The 5,467-nt window shown below is 35.2% G+C and overlaps 1 long non-coding RNA gene across 1 annotated transcript; it reads left to right on the plus strand.

The window, feature by feature from the left end:
• The first annotated feature begins 1,690 nt into the window (after positions 1-1,690).
• On the plus strand, positions 1,691-2,527 carry LOC107046625. The gene is made up of 4 exons (XR_001461584.1): positions 1,691-1,886; positions 2,031-2,133; positions 2,213-2,324; positions 2,399-2,527. It is a non-coding gene; the product is annotated as an uncharacterized LOC107046625 (long non-coding RNA).
• The last annotated feature ends 2,940 nt before the right edge of the window (positions 2,528-5,467 follow it).

Below are 5,467 nucleotides of genomic sequence, written 5' to 3' on the forward strand. Positions count from 1 at the left end.
AAGGGATGAAAGAGGGTTAATTAATGAAAAATTTAATTCTCCATCGAACCGCTCTTTTTTCATCCCTTAATCTCAATTATGAGGGGAGAAGTGAATTTTTAATTACCGGGCGAATGGTGAATAGTCAGTGTGCGCCGCGAATAAATTATTTTTCTTACTGGCCCCTGACTTTAATGGCAGTTTTTAATTTTCTGTTACAAAGATTAAGGGATGAAAGAGGGTTAATTAATGAAAAATTTAATTCTCCGTCGAACTGCCCTTTTTTCATCCCTTAATCTCAATTAGGAAGGGAGAGGTGAATTTTTAATTACCGGGAGTCACTGTGCGCCGCAAAACAATTATTTTTCTTACTGGCCCCTGACTTTCATGGCAGTTTTTAATTTTTTGTTACAAAGATGAAGGGATGAAAGAGGGTTAATTGATGAAAAATTTAATTCTCCGTCGAACTGCCCTTTTTTCATCCCTTAATCTCAATTAGGAAGGGAGAGGTGAATTTTTAATTACCGGGAGTCACTGTGCGCCGCAAAACAATTATTTTTCTTACTGGCCCCTGACTTTCATGGCAGTTTTTAATTTTTTGTTACAAAGATGAAGGGATGAAAGAGGGTTAATTGATGAAAAATTTAATTCTCCGTCGAACTGCCCTTTTTTCATCCCTTAATCTCAATTAGGAAGGGAGAGGTGAATTTTTAATTACCGGGAGTCACTGTGCGCCGCAAAACAATTATTTTTCTTACTGGCCCCTGACTTTCATGGCAGTTTTTAATTTTTTGTTACAAAGATGAAGGGATGAAAGAGGGTTAATTGATGAAAAATTTAATTCTCCGTCGAACTGCCCTTTTTTCATCCCTTAATCTCAATTAGGAAGGGAGAGGTGAATTTTTAATTACCGGGAGTCACTGTGCGCCGCAAAACAATTATTTTTCTTACTGGCCCCTGACTTTCATGGCAGTTTTTAATTTTTTGTTACAAAGATGAAGGGATGAAAGAGGGTTAATTAATGAAAAATTTAATTCTGCGTCGAACCGCTCTTTTTTCATGCCTTAATCTCAATTAGGAGGGGAGAATTGAATTTTTAATTACCGGGAGTCACTGTGCGCCGCAAAACAATTATTTTTCTTACTGCGCTGTTATTTCCATGACAGTTTCTTCCATTTTTCACAGAAATTAAGGGATGAAAGAGGGTCAGTTGGTGGGGAATTTAATTCTCCGTCGAACTACTCTCTTTCCATCCCTTAATCTCAATTAGGAGGGCAGAAGTGAATTTTTAATTCGCGAGCGAATGGTGAAAAGTCACTGTGCGCCGAGAACAAAATTGTTTTTCTCACTGGCCCATGACTTTGTCGTAGTTTGTATTTTTTTGTTACAGAGATTAAGGGATGCAACGGGGATCGATTGATGGGGAATTTAATTCTCCATTACACCCTCTGTGTGTCATTCCTTAATATTAATTAGCCAGCAAATGAATCACCTGAAAAACATTAAGAACATGCTGAGGACGAGGAGCACACAGATTCCACTGCGAAACTATCCCTGTGACAGCGGGACTGCTACTGCCTAGTGTTTCTCGATCAAGGATCGATCTTTCTTGACTCGATTTATGAAGAGTCGATCTTCGATTTTTCGGATCGATCCTTTTAAGTCGATTAAGTGGTCGGATCGATCATTTTCTTTCGAGATCGATCAGTGTTTGGTCTCTACTCGTCGAAAAAACTAAAATTAAAAGAAATTAAATTAAGTGGAAAAATCGGAAGCTTTCATTAATGAAAATAAAGTCTTAAGAAATTCACGTCATCATTCGATAGATATAGTCTAAACGGTCGAAAATCTAGGTGATACTGAATAGTGTTTTAACCTCTAAATCAGGGTTTTAACCTCTAAATCAGGTAATTATCTGTCTGGGATAAACTTGTTGGAACAAGTAATCATGGAAAATATTACTGTAACAGGTGTATATGTGGCAATAAGAATTTGATACAACTTCGAAATGCTCTAGAAATTTTATTAATAATTTCATTTCATAATTTCAGCACATGCTCAAGGGTTGAGGAGAAATTTCTCGATTTATCTCCAGATAAACATGCAGGATCCTTACCGAATTGACGGATTGAATTTGAATCCTTCTTCTATTGAGTATGACCTTATCATTTGTAATACGATTTTACATGAAATCCGAAATGATTGAATCATGCAATTTAAAAAATAATTTCAGATGATAGAGGTTTCGTGGATAAATTCCTTCGTGATTTGATTGACAGCGGTCGCGTGATAAACACTGATAATGAAATTGAAATATTCTATCGTTCTATCGATGGGATTTCTTAGTAAGTGTTTGGAATTAATTGCTGATGATTTATAAGATTATTTCTGAAATGATAATTTTTTTCTCGTTCTTCAGTGAGCCTGTGAGCTTGATGGCTTGAAATCGAAGGAGGAACAATGACAAAACTCAACTGAGCTCGACTGATTTGTCAGTGTGATTTTACAAATCTAAGAATGAATATATCCTAACATTACAAATCTAACAATAAATATCTCCTATCACTTGAAACTTTGTATATTTGTGATCGATTATTTACGTCAACGTCCCTTTTTCAAATTTTTCCCTCATTATACCTTTCCCAAACCCCAACGCCATCTTAACGTGCATATTTTGGCGCGTTTTGTCACCTAGAGGAGAGTCAGCAGAGTTTTGTTTGATGTTAAACTGTTTTTACCATCATGAAGTGTATAAAAGCTAGTAAGTTATTCCATATTATTCATCCAATTATTTATTAAGTTCGTTGGAACGTTGGAAACGTTCGGGCGTTTTAACGTGTTTTAGGAATAAAATAATAATTTATTTTGAGTATGGGAAATTTATAAAAATTTGAAAATTATTTAAGACGGATATTACAAATTATTCATATGAGGGTAACTGAGTACTTTCGTTTGTGAAATATAGATATAATATGATAAGTTCAATTTTTTTTTTCTGATACTGGACGGAAAAAGTATCCAAATTTCATTTTTGTCTCATTTTTCTTCCAAGTTTCATTTCTGTTCCATTTGTTTACGATAGATATTTTACTCAATAAATCTTCGTTTTATATCTGTTCCTCGATATTGATGTTTTATTCTTGCTTCCAAATGAAAGGTTTTTTTGTAGATTTTTTCATACTCCTTCAAACTTGAAAAGATAATTTATTGTGATTTTTTATTTATTTTGGGGGAGATAGCAGGAGAAAAAATCGAAAGATCGATCTTCTATGGATCGATTTTTTAGGGCTCGATCCGATCTAGAATCGATCCTCTATGAGCCGATTCGGATCGATCCGAAAAATCGATCTTTTTTGGAAGATCGAGAAACACTACTACTGCCGAGTTACCCGCACAGGCAGTTCGCCCAGCCGTCAGATTCGACCGTGGCGGCATCCCTCCGTTGGGGTCGAACTACTTTTGGCTTGGGGTCAGTCTAACCCCGAGTTCTGAGCCTCTACTTTAGTCAATCCTCTTTGGGCGAAACTGTCCACAAGAACGAAGTGTCCACAACGCGCCAAGCCGATAAACCAGCATCGGTATTGTACGAAGCGAATACATTTATTACCTATAGAATAAAATTGTCAGTAATAATTTCCGTTACCTGATGGCGCTAGAAGACTGAAAAGATTATTTTCGTGAAATATCCAGGGCTGTACTACCTGAACTCTGAGGTAAAAACTGAGTCGTGGACCCTAATAGGAGCTAACTGCATAATTATTTGCCTCATTAACTCAAATGACAGGCCTACAGTAATTACTATTATCATTTCATACATGACTGAGAACCGCAAATTAATTTGTTGATCAAATAATCATTAATCAGGAGAGCCAATTATCTGATTGTCGGATTAATTCTCAACCATCACAAAAAACTGATCGATTCTTCAATCCGTAAATAATTAATAACGTACACTTCCTAATTATTTTGATAATTGTTCATTCAATTACAAAGTTATTAAATATGAATTAATTGGTTATTTCAACAATTAATTATTTATTATTATGATTAGTAAACTGATCAATGGTTAATTTCAACCACTGATTATTTAATTGTCCATTTAATCGCCCATTAAAATTAACCATTTACAACTTCCCAATCTACCGAGTAGTTACTGTAATCACCTCAAAAATGAATCATTAGATTTTTTTACCATTTCTCCATGTTTTAGGGTGTTTAAAACTTTTTTAAACCCATCAGAACGAAATACCTATTGTGTGGGTGTGACAATTTCTTCCGAATGAATTGTGCGATCAAGATGATCGATAACACAATCGGAAGGTCTTCATGTAATTTAGACCTGATTTCATTTTGAAGTGAATCCCTCCAGTGGTTTTTCCAAAGTGTCCTGGAAAAAAAAATGAAAATTTCTCAGACAAGGATTTTTCACGAATAAATTATGTAATTGTGATTAACGATATCAGAATATCACTGGAATGAATCGGTCCAGGGGTTTTTTTCCCACGATGAAGTCTTAGAATTGATAAATTTTTGCACGGTTTGAATTATTGGATAACTTTGTAATATGCAGCGATAATTATCCAATAATGAAATAATCAAAAAATTCCTCGCGTCAATTCTTTAACGATAGTTTATTTCGTTTCGATCACGAATTGTTTTAAGCATCGAAAATGGTCTTGCAATAATTGAAAATTGATCGTTATATTGCATAATTATAGTCTTCAATTGATGGTTGGGTAAATAATTAAAAATCTCTCCATAGAAATGATTCATTGACTAAATAATTGATTTTTTTTAAATCCGAAATTCATCATCATCAGGGTTAATCAGAAATTCCCAGATTCAATTACTTCCTCTTTGAATAATTGATAAAAAAATCAAACAGGATTAACAGTTGATACATTAATCGGTTAATTTTTCATTCTGATTATAATTTACTAATTCATTGATAGTCGTTGATGGGTGATTATTTATTTATCAAAAAAAAGGGGTCAGCATTGATACCAATTGTCGATTAGTAAAATAATTGTCGATTAGTAAAACCAAATAAAAAATAAGAAAGGCACATTACGGCACGAGGTGAACGTAGCAACAGTGTCAAAATAGTATATTTCAGCACGTGTGGGGCAATATCGTCTTTAACGTGTGTGGGGTTTACAGCATGAGCCGAAGGCGAGTGATGTAACCACACACGTTAAGGACGAAATTTCCCAACAAGTACTGAACAAAATTTTATGTCACGAAGCCTGAAACCAGGTGAATTAGACACGAGACGCGAAGCGTCGAGTAAATATTATTATGCCACTCATGCCTGAAACCGGCTGGATTACACCCTCGACGTTTCGCGTCTCGTGTCTAATTCAGCCGGTTTCAGGCTTCGTGACATAAAATTTTGTTCAGTACTTGTTGGGAAATTTCGTCCTTAACGTGTGTGGTTACATCACTCGCCTTCGGCTCATGCTGTAAACCCCACACACGTTAAAGACGA

This window comes from Diachasma alloeum, unplaced genomic scaffold (genome assembly GCF_001412515.2).
Source record: "Diachasma alloeum isolate Michigan unplaced genomic scaffold, Dall2.0 Dall_scaffold_01607, whole genome shotgun sequence".
NCBI lineage: Eukaryota > Metazoa > Arthropoda > Insecta > Hymenoptera > Braconidae > Diachasma > Diachasma alloeum.